The sequence below is a fragment of the Triturus cristatus genome, chromosome 1_1, assembly GCF_964204655.1.
Source record: "Triturus cristatus chromosome 1_1, aTriCri1.1, whole genome shotgun sequence".
Lineage (NCBI taxonomy): Eukaryota > Metazoa > Chordata > Amphibia > Caudata > Salamandridae > Triturus > Triturus cristatus.
In genome coordinates, this window is record NC_140579.1 from 1,133,067,046 (window position 1) to 1,133,087,230 (window position 20,185).

Here is a 20,185-nt window from a genome sequence, read left to right on the forward strand (position 1 = left end):
ACAGAATGCTGAACAATGTCATACATTCACCCCAGTACAGAGATCTGGGCCTAAATCCATCATTTGTTTGCTCACCATGCCATTCCAGTTTGGACCCAGCCATATGCACCTCAGTCTTGACCTTGTGCCCAATGGGAACAGTCCAGCCCGAACTGCCAGGCCAGGTCTTCCCTGGACTGGAAACAAGCATCATAGGACCGGTTTCGGGGTTTCACCCCTCTTCAGCCAGGATAGCTTGATTCCAGTGGCACAGAGAGCACTGGACTCACATCTGAGCATACCCGTCCCACTCGTTGTGACAAATGCAAAAAGAACTGTTGATGGACAGAAGGCAGAACAATGTCATACATTCACCCCAGTACACACATCTGGGCCTAAATCCATTGTTTGTTTGCTCACCATGCAATTCCAGTTTGGACTCAGCCATATGCAAATAAGTCTTGACCCTGTGCCCAGTGGGAACAGTCCAGCCCAATCTGCGAGGCCAGGTCCTCCCTCGACTGCAAACAAGCACCCTAGGAATGATTTCGGGGTTTCACCCCTCTTCAGCCAGGATAGCTTGATTCAAGTGTCATGGAGAGTACGGGACTCATGTCTGAGCATACCCGTCCCACTCGGGGAGACAAATGCAAAAAGAACTATTGATGGACAGCATGCAGAACAATGTCATACATTCACCCCAGTACATAGATCCGTGCCTAAATCCATCGTTTGTTTGTTTACCATGCCATTCCAGTTTGAACACAGCCATACGCAAATCAGTCTTGACCCTGTGCCCAATAGGACCAGTACAGCCCGAACTGCCAGGCCAGGTCCTCCCTGGACTGGAAACAAGCATCCTAGGACCGGTTTCGGAGGTTTTACCCCTCTTCAACCAGGATAGCTTGATTCCAGTGGCATGGAGAGCACGGGACTCAAGTCGGCGCATACACGTCCCACTCGCGGTGACAAATGCAAAAGGACTATTGATGGACAGAATGCAGAACAATGCCATACATTCACCCCAGTACAGAGATCTGGGCCTAAATCCATTGTTTGTTTCCTCACCATGCCATTCCAGTTTCGACCAGGCCATATGCAAATCAGTCTTGACCCTGTGCCCAGTGGGAACTGTCCAGCCCGAACTGCCAGGCCAGGTCCTCCCTGGACTGGAAACAAGCATCCTAGAACCGGTTTCGAGGTTTCACCTCTCTTCAGCCAGGATAGCTTGATTCCAGTGGCATGGAGAGCATGGGACTCACGTCTGAGCATTCCAGTCCCACTCGGGATGACAAATGCAAAAACTAACTATTGATGGAAAGAATTCAGAACAATGTCATACATTCACCCCAGTACAGAGATCTGGGCCTAAATCCATCATTTGTTTGTTCACCATGCCATTCCAGTTTGGATCCAGCCATATGCAAATCAGTCTTGACCCTGTGCCCAATGGGAACAGTCCAGCCCGAACTTCTAGGCCAGGTCCTCCCTGGACTGGAAACAAGCATCCAAGGACCGGTTTCGGGGTTTCACCCCTCTTCAGCCAGAATAGCTTGATTCCAGTGGCATGGAGAGCACAGGACTCACGTCTGAGCATATCCGTCCAACTCGGGGTGACACATGCAAAAAGAACTATTGATGGACAAAATGCAGAACAATGTCATACATTCACCCCAGTGCAGAGATCTGGGCCTAAATCCATTGTTTGTTTGCTCACCATGCCATTCCAGTTTGGACCCAGCCATACGCAAATCAGTCTTGACCCTGTGCCCAATAGGAACAGTTCTGCCCGAACTGCCAGGCCAGGTCCTCCCTGAACTGGAAACAAACAGCGTAGGACCGGTTTCGGGGTTTCACCCCTCTTCAACCAGGATAGCTTGATTCCAGTGGCATGGAGAGCACGGGACTCACGTCTGAGCATACCCGTCCCACTCGGGGAGACAAATGCAAAAAGAACTATTGATGGACAGAATGCAGAACAATGTCATACATTCACCCCTATACACAGATCTGGGCCTAAATCCATCGTTTGTTTGCTCACCATGGCATTCCAGTTTCGACCCAGCCATATGCAAATCAGTCTTGACCCTGTGCCCAGTGGGAACTGTCCAGCCCGAACTGCCAGGCCAGGTCCTCCCTGGACTGGAAACAAGCATCCTAGAACCGGTTTCGAGGTTTCACCTCTCTTCAGCCAGGATAGCTTGATTCCAGTGGCATGGAGAGCACGGGACTCACGTCTGAGCATACCCGTCACACTCGTCGAGACAAATGCAAAAAGAAATATTGATGGACAGAATGCAGAACAATGTCATACATTCACCCCAGTACAGAGATCTGGGCCTAAATCCATCGTTTTTTTGCTCACCATGCCACTCCAGTTTGGACCCAGCCATATGCAAATCAGTCTTGACCCTGTGCCCAATAGGAACATTCCAGCCCGAACTGCCAGGCCAGGTCCTCCCTGGACTGGAAACAAGCATTATAGGACCGGATTCGGGGTTTCACCCCTCTTCAGCCAGGCTAGCTTGATTCCAGTGGCATGGAGAGCACGGGACTCACGTCTGAGCATACCCGTCCCACTCGGGGTGACAAATGCAAAAAGAACTATTGATGGACAGAATGCAGAACAATGTCATACATTCACCCCAGTACAGAGATCTGGGCCTAAATCCATCGTTTGTTTGCTCACCATGCCATTCCTGTTTGGACCCAGCCATATGCAAATCAGTCTTGACCCTGTGCCCAATAGGAACATTCCAGCCCGAACTGCCAGGCCAGGTCCTCCCTCTGCTGGAAACAAGCATCCATGGACCGGTTTCGGAGTTTCAGCCCTCTTCAGCCAGGATGGCTTGATTCCAGTGGCATGGAGAGCACGGGACTCACGTCTGAGCACACCTGTCCCACTCTGTGTGACAAATGCAAAAAGAACTATTGATGGACAGAATGCAGAACAATGTCATACATTCACCCCAGTACAGAGATCTGGGCCTAAATCCATCGTTTGTTTGCTCACCATGCCATTCCAGTTTCGACCCAGCCATATGCAAATCAGTCTTGACCCTGTGCCCAATAGGAACAGTTCTGCCCGAACTGCCAGGCCAGGTCCTCCCTGGACTGGAAAGAAGCATCCAAGGACCGGTTTTGGTGTTTCACCTCTCTTCAGCCAGGATAGCTTGATTCCAGTGGCATGGAGAGCACGGGACTCACGTCTGAGCATACCCGTCACACTCGGGGAGACAAATGCAAAAAGAAATATTGATGGACAGAATGCAGAACAATGTCATACATTCACCCCAGTACAGAGATCTGGGCCTAAATCCATTGTTTTTTTCCTCACCATGCCATTCCAGTTTGGACCCAGCAATATGCAAATCAGTCTTGACCCTGTGCCCAATAGGAACAGTTTAGCCCGAACTGCCAGGCCAGGTCCTCCCTGGACTGGAAACAAGCATCCTAGGACCAGTTTCGGGGTTTCACCCCTCTTCAACCAGGATAGCTTGATTCCAGTGGCATGGAGAGCACAGGACTCAAGTCTGAGCATACCTGTCCCACTCGGGGTGACAAATGCAAAAAGAACTATTGATGGACAGAATGCAGAACAATGTCATACATTCACCCCAGTACAGAGATCTGGGCCTAAATCCATCGTTTTTTTGCTCACCATGCCATTCCAGTTTGGACCCAGCCATATGCAAATCAGTCTTGACCCTGTGCCCAATAGGAACATTCCAGCCCGAACTGCCAGGCCAGGTCCTCCCTGGACTGGAAACAAGCATTCTATGACCGGTTTCGGGGTTTCACCTCTCTTCAGCCAGGATAGCTTGATTCCAGTGGCATGGAGAGCACGGGACTCATGTCTGACCATACCCGTCACACTCTGGGAGACAAATGCAAAAAGAAATATTGATGGACAGAATGCAGAACAATGTCATACATTCACCCCAGTACAGAGATCTGGGCCTAAATCCATTGTTTTTTTCCTCACCATGCCATTCCAGTTTGGACCCAGCAATATGCAAATCAGTCTTGACCCTGTGCCCAATAGGAACAGTTTAGCCCGAACTGCCAGGCCAGGTCCTCCCTGGACTGGAAACAAGCATCCTAGGACCGGTTTCGGGGTTTCACCCCTCTTCAACCAGGATAGCTTGATTCCAGTGGCATGGAGAGCACAGGACTCAAGTCTGAGCATACCTGTACCACTCGGGGTGACAAATGCAAAAAGAACTATTGATGGACAGAATGCATAACAATGTCATACATTCACCCCAGTACAGAGATCTGGGCCTAAATCCATCGTTTTTTTGCTCACCATGCCATTCCAGTTTGGACCCAGCCATATGCAAATCAGTCTTGACCCTGTGCCCAATAGGAACATTCCAGCCCGAACTGCCAGGCCAGGTCGTCCCTGGACTGGAAACAAGCATTCTATGACCGGTTTCGGGGTTTCACCTCTCTTCAGCCAGGATAGCTTGATTCCAGTCGCATGGAAAGCACGGGACTCACGTCTGAGCATACCCGTCCCACTCGGGGTGATAAATGCAAAAAGAACTATTGATGGACAGAATGCAGAACAATGTCATACATTCACCCCAGTACAGAGATCTGGGCCTAAATCCATCGTTTGTTTGGTCACCATGCCATTCCAGTTTGGACGCAGCCATATGCAAATCAGTCTTGACCCTGTGCCCAATGGGAACAGTCCAGCCCGAACTGCCTGGCCAGGTCCTCCCTGGACTGGAAACAAGCATCCTAGGACCGGACTTGGGGTTTCAACCCTCTTCAGCCAGGATAGCTTGATTCCAGTCGCATGGAAAGCACGGGACTCACGTCTGAGCATACCCGTCCCACTCGGGGTGACAAATGCAAAAATAAATATTGATGGACAGAATGCTGAACAATGTCATACATTCACCCCAGTACAGAGATCTGGGCCTAAATCCATCATTTGTTTGCTCACCATGCCATTCCAGTTTGGACCCAGCCATATGCACATCAGTCTTGACCTTGTGCCCAATGGGAACAGTCCAGCCCGAACTGCCAGGCCAGGTCTTCCCTGGACTGGAAACAAGCATTATAGGACCGGTTTCGGGGTATCACCCCTCTTCAGCCAGGATAGCTTGATTCCAGTGGCATAGAGAGCACTGGACTCAAATCTGAGCATACCCGTCCCACTCGTTGTGACAAATGCACAAAGAACTGTTGATGGACAGAAGGCAGAACAATGTCATACATTCACCCCAGTACACACATCTGGGCCTAAATCCATTGTTTGTTTGCTCACCATGCAATTCCAGTTTGGACTCAGCCATATGCAAATCAGTCTTGACCCTGTGCCCAGTGGGAACAGTCCAGCCCAAACTGCGAGGCCAGGTCCTCCCTCGACTGGAAACAAGCACCCTAGGAATGATTTCGGGGTTTCACCCCTCTTCAGCCAGGATAGCTTGATTCAAGTGTCATGGAGAGTACAGGACTCATGTCTGAGCATACCCGTCCCACTCAGGGAGACAAATGCAAAAAGAACTATTGATGGACAGCATGCAGAACAATGTCATACATTCACCCCAGTACATAGATCTGTGCCTAAATCCATTGTTTGTTTGTTTACCATGCCATTCCAGTTTGAACACAGCCATATGCAAATCAGTCTTGACCCTGTGCCCAGTGGCAACAGTCCAGCCCGAACTTCTAGGCCAGGTCCTCCCTGGACTGGAAATAAGCATCCAAGGACCGGTTTCGAGGTTTCACCCCTCTTCAGCCAGAATAGCTTGATTCCAGTGGCATGGAGAGCATAGGACTCACGTCTGAGCATACCCGTCCCTCTCGGGGTGACAAATGCAAAAAGAACTATTGATGGACAGAAGTCAAAACAATGTCATACATTCACCCCAGTGCAGAGATCTGGGCCTAAATCCATCGTTTGTTTGCTCACCATGCCATTCCAGTTTGGACCCAGCCATACGCAAATCAGTCTTGACCCTGTGCCCAATAGGACCAGTACAGCCCGAACTGCCAGGCCAGGTCCTCCCTGGACTGGAAACAAGCATCCTAGGACCGGTTTCGGAGGTTTTACCCCTCTTCAACCAGGATAGCTTGATTCCAGTGGCATGGAGAGCACGGGACTCACGTCTGAGCATACCCGTCCCACTCGGGTTGACAAATTAAAAAAGAACTATTGATGGACAGAATGCACAACAATGTCATGCATTCACCCCTGTACACAGATCTGGGCCTAAATCCAACGTTTGTTTGCTCACCATGGCTTTCCAGTTTCGACCCAGCCATATGCAAATCAGTCTTGACCCTGTGCCCAGTGGGAACAGTCCAGCCCGAACTGCCAGGCCAGGTCCTCCCTGGACTGGAAACAAGCATTCTATGACCGGTTTCGGGGTTTCACCTCTCTTCAGCCAGGATAGCTTGATTCCAGTGGCATGGAAAGCACGGGACTCACGTCTGAGCATACCCGTCCCACTCGGGGTGATAAATGCAAAAAGAACTATTGATGGAGAGAATGCAGAACAATGTCATACACTCACCCCAGTAAAGAGATCTGGGCCTAAATCCATTGTTTGTTTGCTCACCATGCCATTCAAGTTTGGACCCAGCCATATGCAAATCAGTCTTGACCCTGTGCCCAGTGGGAACAGTCCACCCCGAACTGCCAGGCCAGGTCCTCCCTGGACTGGAAACAAGCATTATAGGACCGGATTCGGGGTTTCACCCCTCTTCAGCCAGGCTAGCTTGATTCCAGTGGCATGGAGAGCACAGGACTCACGTCTGAGCATACCCGTCCAACTCGGGGTGACAAATGCAAAAAGAACTATTGATGGACAGAATGCAGAACAATGTCATACATTCACCCCAGTACAGAGATCTGGGCCTAAATCCATTGTTTGTTTGCTCACCATGCCATTCCAGTTTGGACCCAGCCATATGCAAATCAGCCTTTACCCTGTGCCCAGTGGGAACAGTCCATCCCGAACTGCCAGGCCAGGTCCTCCCTCGACTGGAAACAAGCATCCTAGGACCGGTTTCAGGGTTTCACCCCTCTTCAACCAGGATAGCTTGATTCCAGTGGCATGGAGAGCACGGGACTCAAGTCGGAGCATACACGTCCCACTCGGGGTGACAAATGCAAAAAGGACTATTGATGGACAGAATGCAGAACAATGTCATACATTCACCCCAGTACAGAGATCTGGGCCTAAATCCATCGTTTGTTTGGTCACCATGCCATTCCAGTTTGGACGCAGCCATATGCAAATCAGTCTTGACCCTGTGCCCAATGGGAACAGTCCAGCCCGAACTGCCAGGCCAGGTCCTCCCTGGACTGGAAACAAGCATCCTAGGACCGGACTTGGGGTTTCAACCCTCTTCAGCCAGGATAGCTTGATTCCAGTGGGAAGGAGAGCACGGGACTCACGTCTGAGCATACCCGTCCCACTCGGGGTGACAAATGCAAAAATAAATATTGATGGACAGAATGCTGAACAATGTCATACATTCACCCAAGTACAGAGATCTGGGCCTAAATCCATCATTTGTTTGCTCACCATGCCATTCCAGTTTGCACTCAGCCATATGCACATCAGTCTTGACCTTGTGCCCAATGGGAACAGTCCAGCCCGAACTGCCAGGCCAGGTCTTCCCTGGACTGGAAACAAGAATTATAGGACCGGTTTCGGGGTATCACCCCTCTTCAGCCAGGATAGCTTGATTCCAGTGGCATAGAGAGCACTGGACTCACATCTGAGCATACCCGTCCCACTCGTTGTGACAAATGCAAAAAGAACTGTTGATGGACAGAAGGCAGAACAATGTCATACATTCACCCCAGTACACACATCTGGGCCTAAATCCATTGTTTGTTTGCTCACCATGCAATTCCAGTTTGGACTCAGCCATATGCAAATCAGTCTTGAACCTGTGCCCAGTGGGAACAGTCCAGCCCAAACTGCGAGGCCAGGTCCTCCCTCGACTGGAAACAAGCACCCTAGGAATGATTTCGGGGTTTCACCCCTCTTCAGCCAGGATAGCTTGATTCCAGTGGCATGGAGAGCACGGGACGCACGTCTGATCATACCCGTCACACTCGGGGAGACAAATGCAAAAAGAAATATTGATGGACAGAATGCAGAACAATGTCATACATTCACCCCAGTACAGAGATCTGGGCCTAAATCCATTGTTTTTTCCTCACCATGCCATTCCAGTTTGGACCCAGCAATATGCAAATCAGTCTTGACCCTGTGCCCAATAGGAACAGTTTAGCCCGAACTGCCAGGCCAGGTCCTCCCTGGACTGGAAACAAGCATCCTAGGACCGGTTTCGGGGTTTCACCCCTCTTCAACCAGGATAGCTTGATTCCAGTGGCATGGAGAGCACAGGACTCAAGTCTGAGCATACCTGTCCCACTCGGGGTGACAAATGCAAAAAGAACTATTGATGGACAGAATGCATAACAATGTCATACATTCACCCCAGTACAGAGATCTGGGCCTAAATCCATCGTTTTTTTGCTCACCATGCCATTCCAGTTTGGACCCAGCCATATGCAAATCAGTCTTGACCCTGTGCCCAATAGGAACATTCCAGCCCGAACTGCCAGGCCAGTTCCTCCCTGGACTGGAAACAAGCATTCTATGACCGGTTTCGGGGTTTCACCTCTCTTCAGCCAGGATAGCTTGATTCCAGTCGCATGGAAAGCACGGGACTCACGTCTGAGCATACCCGTCCCACTCGGGGTGATAAATGCAAAAAGAACTATTGATGGACAGAATGCAGAACAATGTCATACATTCACCCCAGTACAGAGATCTGGGCCTAAATCCATCGTTTGTTTGGTCACCATGCCATTCCAGTTTGGACGCAGCCATATGCAAATCAGTCTTGACCCTGTGCCCAATGGGAACAGTCCAGCCCGAACTGCCAGGCCAGGTCCTCCCTGGACTGGAAACAAGCATCCTAGGACCGGACTTGGGGTTTCAACCCTCTTCAGCCAGGATAGCTTGATTCCAGTGGGATGGAGAGCACGGGACTCACATCTGAGCATACCTGTCCCACTCGTTGTGACAAATGCAAAAAGAACTGTTGATGGACAGAAGGCAGAACAATGTCATACATTCACCCCAGTACACACATCTGGGCCTAAATCCATTGTTTGTTTGCTCACCATGCAATTCCAGTTTGGACTCAGCCATATGCAAATCAGTCTTGACCCTGTGCCCAGTGGGAACAGTCCAGCCCAAACTGCGAGGCCAGGTCCTCCCTCGACTGGAAACAAGCACCCTAGGAATGATTTCGGGGTTTCACCCCTCTTCAGCCAGGATAGCTTGATTCAAGTGTCATGGAGAGTACGGGACTCATGTCTGAGCATACCCGTCCCACTCAGGGAGACAAATGCAAAAAGAACTATTGATGGACAGCATGCAGAACAATGCCATACATTCACCCCAGTACATAGATCTGTGCCTAAATCCATCGTTTGTTTGGTCACCATGCCATTCCAGTTTCAACGAAGCCATATGCAAATCAGTCTTGACCCTGTGCCCAGTGGGAACAGTCCAGCCCGAACTGCCAGGCTAGGTCCTCCCTGGACTGGAAACAAGCATCCTAGAACCGGTTTCGAGGTTTCACCTCTCTTCAGCCAGGATAGCTTGATTCCAGTGGCATGGAGAGCACGGGACTCACGTCTGACCATACCCGTCACACTCGGGGAGACAAATGCAAAAAGAAATATTGATGGACAGAATGCAGAACAATGTCATACATTCACCCCAGTACAGAGATCTGGGCCTAAATCCATTGTTTTTTTCCTCACCATGCCATTCCAGTTTGGACCCAGCAATATGCAAATCAGTCTTGACCCTGTGCCCAATAGGAACAGTTTAGCCCGAACTGCTAGGCCAGGTCCTCCCTGGACTGGAAACAAGCATCCTAGGACCGGTTTCGGGGTTTCACCCCTCTTCAACCAGGATAGCTTGATTCCAGTGGCATGGAGAGCACAGGACTCAAGTCTGAGCATACCTGTCCCACTTGGGGTGACAAATGCAAAAAGAACTATTGATGGACAGAATGCAGAACAATGTCATACATTCACCCCAGTACAGAGATCTGGGCCTAAATCCATCGTTTTTTTGCTCACCATGCCATTCCAGTTTGGACCCAGCCATATGCAAATCAGTCTTGACCCTGTGCCCAATGGGAACAGTCCAGCCCGAACTGCCAGGCCAGGTCCTCCCTGGACTGGAAACAAGCATCCTAGGACCGGACTTGGGGTTTCAACCCTCTTCAGCCAGGATAGCTTGATTCCAGTGGGAAGGAGAGCACGGGACTCACGTCTGAGCATACCCGTCCCACTCGGGGTGACAAATGCAAAAATAAATATTGATGGACAGAATGCTGAACAATGTCATACATTCACCCCAGTACAGAGATCTGGGCCTAAATCCATCATTTGTTTGCTCACCATGCCATTCCAGTTTGGACCCAGCCATATGCACATCAGTCTTGACCTTGTGCCCAATGGGAACAGTCCAGCCCGAACTGCCAGGCCAGGTCTTCCCTGGGCTGGAAACAAGCATTATAGGACCGGTTTCGGGGTATCACCCCTCTTCAGCCAGGATAGCTTGATTCCAGTGGCATAGAGAGCACTGGACTCACATCTGAGCATACCCGTCCCACTCGTTGTGACAAATGCAAAAAGAACTGTTGATGGACAGAAGGAAGAACAATGTCATACATTCACCCCAGTACACACATCTGGGCCTAAATCCATTGTTTGTTTGCTCACCATGCAATTCCAGTTTGGACTCAGCCATATGCAAATCAGTCTTGACCCTGTGCCCAGTGGGAACAGTCCAGCCCAAACTGCGAGGCCAGGTCCTCCCTCGACTGGAAACAAGCACCCTAGGAATGATTTCGGGGTTTCACCCCTCTTCAGCCAGGATAGCTTGATTCAAGTGTCATGGAGAGTACGGGACTCATGTCTCAGCATACCCGTCCCACTCGGGGAGACAAATGCAAAAAGAACTATTGATGGACAGCATGCAGAACAATGTCATACATTCACCCCAGTACATAGATCTGTGCCTAAATCCATTGTTTGTTTGTTTACCATGCCATTCCAGTTTGAACACAGCCATATGCAAATCAGTCTTGACCCTGTGCCCAGTGGGAACAGTCCAGCCCGAACTTCTAGGCCAGGTCCTCCCTGGACTGGAAACAAGCATCCAAGGACCGGTTTCGACGTTTCACCCCTCTTCAGCCAGAATAGCTTGATTCCAGTGGCATGGAGAGCATAGGACTCACGTTTGAGCATACCCGTCCCTCTCGGGGTGACAAATGCAAAAAGAACTATTGATGGACAGAAGTCAAAACAATGTCATACATTCACCCCAGTGCAGAGATCTGGGCCTAAATCCATCGTTTGTTTGCTCACCATGCCATTCCAGTTTGGACCCAGCCATATGCAAATCAGTCTTGACCCTGTGCCCAGTGGGAACAGTCCACCCCGAACTGCCAGGCCAGGTCCTCCCTGGACTGGAAACAAGCATTATATGACCGGATTCGGGGTTTCACCCCTCTTCAGCCAGTCTAGCTTGATTCCAGTGGCATGGAGAGCACGGGACTCACGTCTGAGCATACCCGTCCTACTCGGGGTGACAAATTAAAAAAGAACTATTGATGGACAGAATGCACAACAATGTCATACATTCTCCCCTGTACACAGATCTGGGCCTAAATCCAACGTTTGTTTGCTCACCATGGCTTTCCAGTTTCGACCCAGCCATATGCAAATCAGTCTTGACCCTGTGCCCAGTGGGAACAGTCCAGCCCGAACTGCCAGGCCAGGTCCTCCCTGGACTGGAAACAAGCATCCTAGAACCAGTTTCGAGGTTTCACCTCTCTTCAGCCAGGATAGCTTGATTCCAGTGACATGGAGAGCACGGGACTCACGTCTGACCATACCCGTCACACTCGGGGAGACAAATGCAAAAAAAAATATTGATGGACAGAATGCAGAACAATGTCATACATTCACCCCAGTACAGAGATCTGGGACTAAATCCATTGTTTTTTTCCTCACCATGCCATTCCAGTTTGGACCCAGCCATATGCAAATCAGTCTTGACCCTGTGCCCAATAGGAACAGTTCTGCCCGAACTGCCAGGCCAGGTCCTCCCTGGACTGGAAACAAACAGCCTACGACCGGTTTCGGGGTTTCACCCCTCTTAAACCAGGATAGCTTGATTCCAGTGGCATGGAGAGCACAGGACTCAAGTCGGAGCATACCCGTCCCACTCGGGGTGACAAATGCAAAAAGAACTATTGATGGACAGAATGCAGAACAATGTCATACATTCACCCCAGTACAGAGATCTGGGCCTAAATCCATCGTTTTTTTGCTCACCATGCCATTCCAGTATGGACCCAGCCATATGCAAATCAGTCTTGACCCTGTGCCCAATAGGAACATTCCAGCCCGAACTGCCAGGCCAGGTCCTCCCTCGACTGGAAACAAGCATTCTATGACCGGTTTCGGGGTTTCACCCCTCTTCAGCCAGGATGGCTTGATTCCAGTGGCATGGAGAGCACGAGACTCACGTCTGAGCATACCCGTCACACTCGGGGAGACAAATGCAAAAAGTAATATTGATGGACAGAATGCAGAACAATGTCATACATTCACCCCAGTACAGAGATCTGGGCCTAAATCCATTATTTTTTTCCTCACATGCCATTCCAGTTTGGACCCAGCAATATGCAAATCAGTCTTGACCCTGTGCCCAATAGGAACAGTTTAGCCCGAACTGCCAGGCCAGGTCCTCCCTGGACTGGAAACAAGCATCCTAGGACCGGTTTCGGGGTTTCACCCCTCTTCAACCAGGATAGCTTGATTCCAGTGGCATGTAAAGCACGGGACTCACGTCTGAGCATACCCGTCCCACTCGGGGTGATAAATGCAAAAAGAACTATTGATGGAGAGAATGCAGAACAATGTCATACACTCACCCCAGTAAAGAGATCTGGGCCTAAATCCATCGTTTGTTTGCTCACCATGCCATTCCAGTTTGGAGCCAGCCATATGCAAATCAGTCTTGACCCTGTGCCCAATAGGAACATTCCAGCCCGAACTGCCAGGCCAGGTCCTCCCTCGGCTGGAAACAAGCATCCAAGGACCGGTTTCGGGGTTTCACCCCTCTTTAGCCAGGATGGCTTGATTCCAGTGGCATGGAGAGCACGGGACTCACGTCTGAGCACACCTGTCCCACTCTGGGTGTCAAATGCAAAAAGAACTATTGATGGACAGAATGCAGAACAATGTCATACATTCACCCCAGTACAGAGATCTCGGCCTAAATCCATCGTTTGTTTGCTCACCATGCCATTCCAGTTTAGACCCAGCCATATGCAAATCACTCTTGACGCTGTGCCGAATGGGAACAGTCCACCCCGAACTGCCAGGCCAGGTCCTCCCTGGACTGGAAACAAGCATTATAGGACCGGATTCGGGGTTTCACCCCTCTTCAGCCAGGATACCTTGATTCCAGTGGCATGGAGAGCACGGGACTCACGTCTGAGCATACCCGTCCAACTCGGGGTGACAAACGCAAAAAGAACTATTGACGGACAGAATGCAGAACAATGTCATACATTCACCCCAGTACAGATATCTGGGCCTAAATCCATTGTTTGTTTGCTCACCATGCCATTCCAGTTTGGACCCAGCCATATGGAAATCAGTCTTGACCCTGTGCCCAGTGGGAACAGTCCATCCCGAACTGCCAGGCCAGGTCCTCCCTCGACTGGAAACAAGCATCCACGGACCAGTTTCGAGGTTTCACCCCTCTTCAGCCAGGATAGCTTGATTCCAGTGGCATGGAGTGCACGGGACTCACGTCTGACCATACCCGTCACACTCGGGGTGACAAATGCAAAATTAATATTGATGGACAGAATGCAGAACAATGTCATACATTCACCCCAGTACAGAGATCTGGGCCTAAATCCATCGTTTTTTTGCTCACCATGCCATTCCAGTTTGGACCCAGCCATATGCAAATCAGTCTTGACCCTGTGCCCAATAGGAACAGTTCTGCCCGAACTGCCAGGCCAGGTCCTCCCTGGACTGGAAACAAACAGCCTACGACCGGTTTCGGGGTTTCACCCCTCTTCAACCAGGATAGCTTGATTCCAGTGGCATAGAGAGCACTGGACTCACATCTGAGCATACCCGTCCCACTCGTTGTGACAAATGCAAAAACAACTGTTGATGGACAGAAGGCAGAACAATGTCATACATTCACCCCAGTACACACATCTGGGCCTAAATTTATTGTTTGTTTGCTCACCATGCAAGTCCAGTTTGGACTCAGCCATATGCAAATCAGTCTTGACCCTGTGCCCAGTGGGAACAGTCCAGCCCAAACTGCGAGGCCAGGTCCTCCCTCGACTGGAAACAAGCACCCTAGGAATGATTTCGGGGTTTCACCCCTCTTCAGCCAGGATAGCTTGATTCAAGTGTCATGGAGAGTACGGGACTCATGTCTGAGCATACCCGTCCCACTCGGGGTGACAAATGCAAAAACTAACTATTGATGGAAAGAATTTAGAACAATGTCATACATTCACCCCAGTACAGAGATCTGGGCCTAAATCCATCATTTGTTTGTTCACCATGCCATTCCAGTTTGGATCCAGCCATATGCAAATCAGTCTTGACCCTGTGCCCAATGGGAACAGTCCAGCCCGAACTTCTAGGCCAGGTCCTCCCTGGACTGGAAACAAGCATCCAAGGACCGGTTTCAAGGTTTCACCCCTCTTCAGCCAGAATAGCTTGATTCCAGTGGCATGGAGAGCACAGGACTCACGTCTGAGCATACCCGTCCCACTCTGGGTGACAAATGCAAAAAGAACTATTGATGGACAAAATGCAGAACAATGTCATACATTCACCCCAGTGCAGAGATCTGGGCCTAAATCTATTGTTTGTTTGCTCACCATGCCATTCCAGTTTGGACCCAGCCAAACGCAAATCAGTCTTGACCCCGTGCCCGATAGGAACAGTTCTGCCCGAACTGCCAGGCCAGGTCCTCCCTGGACTGGAAACAAGCATCCTAGAACCGGTTTCGAGGTTTCACCTCTCTTCAGCCAGGATAGCTTGATTCCAGTGGCATGGAGAGCACGGGACTCACGTCTGAGCATACCCGTCACACTCGGGGAGACAAATGCAAAAAGAAATATTGATGGACAGAATGCAGAACAATGTCATACATTCACCCCAGTACAGAGATCTGGGCTTAAATCCATTGTTTTTTTCCTCACCATGCCATTCCAATTTGGACCCAGCAATATGCAAATCAGTCTTGACCCTGTGCCCAGTGGGAACAGTCCATCCCGAACTGCCAGGCCAGGTCCTCCCTCGACTGGAAACAAGCATCCTCGGACCAGTTTCAAGGTTTCACCCCTATTCAGCCAGGATAGCTTGATTCCAGTGGCATGGAGTGCACAGGACTCACGTCTGAGCATACCCGTCCCACTCTGGGAGACAAATGCAAAAAGGACTATTGATGGACAGAATGCAGAACAATGCCATACATTCACCCCAGTACAGAGATCTGGGCCTAAATCCATTGTTTGTTTGCTCACCATGCCATTCCAGTTTGGACCCAGCCATATGCAAATCAGTCTTGACCCTGTGCCCAATGGGAACAGTCCAGCCCGAACTGCCAGGTCAGGTCCTCCCTGGACTGGAAACAAGCATCCTAGGACCGGACTTGGGGTTTCAACCCTCTTCAGCTAGGATACCTTGATTCCAGTGGCAAGGAGAGCACGGGACTCACGTCTGAGCATACCCGGCCCACTCGGGGTGACAAATGCAAAAATAACTATTGATGGACAGAATGCTTAACAATGTCATACATTCACACCAGTACAGAGATCTGGGCCTAAATCCATCATTTGTTTGCTCACCATGCCATTCCAGTTTGGACCCAGCCATATGCACATCAGTCTTGACCCTGTGCCCAATGGGAACAGTCCAGCCTGAACTGCCAGGCCAGGTCCTCCCTCGACTAGAAACAAGCATCCTAGGAATGGTTTTGGGGTTTCACCCCTCTTCAGCCAGGATAGCTTGATTCCAGTGTCATGGAGAGCACGGGACTCACGTCTGAGCATACCCGTCCCACTCGGGGAGACAAATGCAAAAAGAACTATTGATGGACAGCATGCAGAACAATGTCATACATTCACCCCAGTACAGATATCTGTGCCTAAATCCATCGTTTGTTTGTTTACCATGCCATTCAAGTTTGAACACAGCCGTATGCAAATCAGTCTTGACCCTGTGCCCAATGGGAACAGTCCAGCCCAAACTGCCAGGCCTGGTCCTCCCTGGACTGGAAACAAGTATCCTAGGACCGGATTTGGGGTTTCAACCCTCTTCAGCCAGGATAACTTGATTACAGAGGCAAGGAGGACACGGGACTCACGTCTGAGCATACCCGTCCCACTCGGGGTGATAAATGCAAAAAATAACTATTGATGGACAGAATTCAGAACAATGTCATACATTCACCCCAGTACAGAGATCTGGGCCTAAATCCATCATTTGTTTGTTCACCATGCCATTCCAGTTTGGATCCAGCCATATGCAAATCAGTCTTGACCCTGTGCCCAATGGGAACAGTCCAGCCCGAACTTCTAGGCCAGGTCCTCCCTGGACTGGAAACAAGCATCCAAGGACCGGTTTCGGGGTTTCACCCCTCTTCAGCCAGAATAGCTTGATTCCAGGGGACTGGAGAGCACAGGACTCACGTCTGAGCATACCCGTCCCACTCGGGGTGACAAATGCAAAAAGAACTATTGATGGACAGAATGCAGAACAATGTCATACATTCACCCCAGTGCAGAGATCTGGGCCTGAATCCATTGTTTGTTTGCTCACCATGCCATTCCAGTTTGGACCCAGCCATGTGCAAATCAGTCTTGACACTGTGCCCAATAGGAACAGTTCTGCCCGAACTGCCAGGCCAGGTCCTCCCTGGACTGGAAACAAGCATTCTATGACCGGTTTCGGGGTTTCACCTCTCTTCAGCCAGGATAGCTTGATTCCAGTGGCATGGAAAGCACGGGACTCACGTCTGAGCATACCCGTCCCACTCCGGGTGATAAATGCAAAAAGAACTATTGATGGAGAGAATGCAGAACAATGTCATACACTCACCCCAGTAAAGAGATCTGGGCCTAAATCCATTGTTTGTTTGCTCACCATGCCATTCAAGTTTGGACCCAGCCATATGCAAATCAGTCTTGACCCTGTGCCCAGTGGGAACAGTCCACCCCGAACTGCCAGGCCAGGTCCTCCCTGGACTGGAAACAAGCATTATAGGACCGGATTCGGGGTTTCACCCCTCTTCAGCCAGGCTAGCTTGATTCCAGTGGCATGGAGAGCACAGGACTCACGTCTGAGCATACCCGTCCAACTCGGGGTGACAAATGCAAAAAGAACTATTGATGGACAGAATGCAGAACAATGTCATACATTCACCCCAGTACAGAGATCTGGGCCTAAATCCATTGTTTGTTTGCTCACCATGCCATTCCAGTTTGGACCCAGCCATATGCAAATCAGCCTTGACCCTGTGCCCAGTGGGAACAGTCCATCCCGAACTGCCAGGCCAGGTCCTCCCTCGACTGGAAACAAGCATCCTAGGACCGGTTTCAGGGTTTCACCCCTCTTCAACCAGGATAACTTGATTCCAGTGGCATGGAGAGCACGGGACTCAAGTCGGAGCATACACGTCCCACTCGGGGTGACAAATGCAAAAAGGACTATTGATGGACAGAATGCAGAACAATGTCATACATTCACCCCAGTACAGAGATCTGGGCCTAAATCCATCGATTGTTTGGTGACCATGCCATTCCAGTTTGGACGCAGCCATATGCAAATCAGTCTTGACCCTGTGCCCAATGGGAACAGTCCAGCCCGAACTGCCAGGCCAGGTCCTCCCTGGACTGGAAAAAAGCATCCTAGGACCGGACTTGGGGTTTCAACCGTCTTCAGCCAGGATAGCTTGATTCCAGTGGGAAGGAGAGCACGGGACTCACGTCTGAGCATACCCGTCCCACTCGGGGTGACAAATGCAAAAATAAATATTGATGGACAGAATGCTGAACAATGTCATACATTCACCCCAGTACAGAGATCTGGGCCTAAATCCATCATTTGTTTGCTCACCGTGCCATTCCAGTTTGGACCCAGCCATATGCACATCAGTCTTGACCTTGTGCCCAATGGGAACAGTCCAGCCTGAACTGCCAGGCCAGGTCTTCCCTGGACTGGAAACAAGCATTATAGGACTGGTTTCGGGGTATCACCCCTCTTCAGCCAGGATAGCTTGATTCCAGTGGCATAGAGAGCACTGGACTCACATCTGAGCATACCCGTCCCACTCGTTGTGACAAATGCAAAAAGAACTGTTGATGGACAGAAGGCAGAACAATGTCATACATTCACCCCAGTACACACATCTGTGCCTAAATCCATTGTTTGTTTGTTTACCATGCCATTCCAGTTTGAACACAGCCATATGCAAATCAGTCTTGACCCTGTGCCCAGTGGGAACAGTCCAGCCCGAACTTCTAGGCCAGGTCCTCCCTGGACTGGAAACAAGCATCCAAGGACCGGTTTCGAGGTTTCCCCCCTCTTCAGCCAGAATAGCTTGATTCCAGTGGCATGGAGAGCATAGGACTCACGTCTGAGCATACCCGTCCCTCTCGGGGTGACAAATGCAAAAAGAACTATTGATGGACAGAAGTCAAAACAATGTCATACATTCACCCCAGTGCAGAGATCTGGGCCTAAATCCATCGTTTGTTTGCTCACCATGCCATTCCAGTTTGGACCCAGCCATATGCAAATCAGTCTTGACCCTGTGCCCAGTGGGAACAGCCCACCCCGAACTGCCAGGCCAGGTCCTCCCTGGACTGGAAACAAGCATTATAGGACCGGATTCGGGGTTTCACCCCTCTTCAGCCAGGCTAGCTTGATTCCAGTGGCATGGAGAGCACGGGACTCACGTCGGAGCATACCCGTCCCACTCGGGGTGACAAATTAAAAAAGAACTATTGATGGACAGAATGCACAACAATGTCATACATTCACCCCTGTACACAGATCTGGGCCTAAATCCAACGTTTGTTTGCTCACCATGGCTTTCCAGTTTCGACCCAGCCATATGCAAATCAGTCTTGACCCTGTGCCCAGTGGGAACAGTCCAGCCCGAACTGCCAGGCCAGGTCCTCCCTGGACTGGAAACAAGCATCCTAAAACCGGTTTCGAGGTTTCACCTCTCTTCAGCCAGGATAGCTTGATTCCAGTGGCATGGAGAGCACGGGACTCACGTCTGACCATACCCGTCACACTCGGGGAGACAAATGCAAAAAAAAATATTGATGGACAGAATGCAGAACAATGTCATACATTCACCCCAGTACAGAGATCTGGGCCTAAATCCATCGTTTTTTTGCTCACCATGCCATTCCTGTTTGGACCCAGCCATATGCAAATCAGTCTTGACCCTGTGCCCAATAGGAACATTCCAGCCCGAACTGCCAGGCCAGGTCCTCCCTCGACTGGAAACAAGCATCCACGGACCAGTTTCGAGGTTTCACCCCTCTTCAGCCAGGATAGCTTGATTCCAGTGGCATGGAGTGCACGGGACTCACGTTTGACCATACCCGTCACACTCGGGGTGACAAATGCAAAAATAAATATTGATGGACAGAATGCTGAACAATGTCATACATTCACCCCAGTACAGAGATCTGGGCCTAAATCCATCATTTGTTTGCTCACCATGCCATTCCAGTTTGGACCCAGCCATATGCACATCAGTCTTGACCTTGTGCCCAATGGGAACAGTCCAGCCCGAACTGCCAGGCCAGGTCTTCCCTGGACTGGAAACAAGCATTATAGGACCGGTTTCGGGGTATCACCCCTCTTCAGCCAGGATAGCTTGATTCCAGTGGCATAGAGAGCACTGGACTCACATCTGAGCATACCCGTCCCACTCGTTGTGACAAATGCAAAAAGAACTGTTGATGGACAGAAGGCAGAACAATGTCATACATTCACCCCAGTACACACATCTGGGCCTAAATCCATTGTTTGTTTGCTCACCATGCAATTCCAGTTTGGACT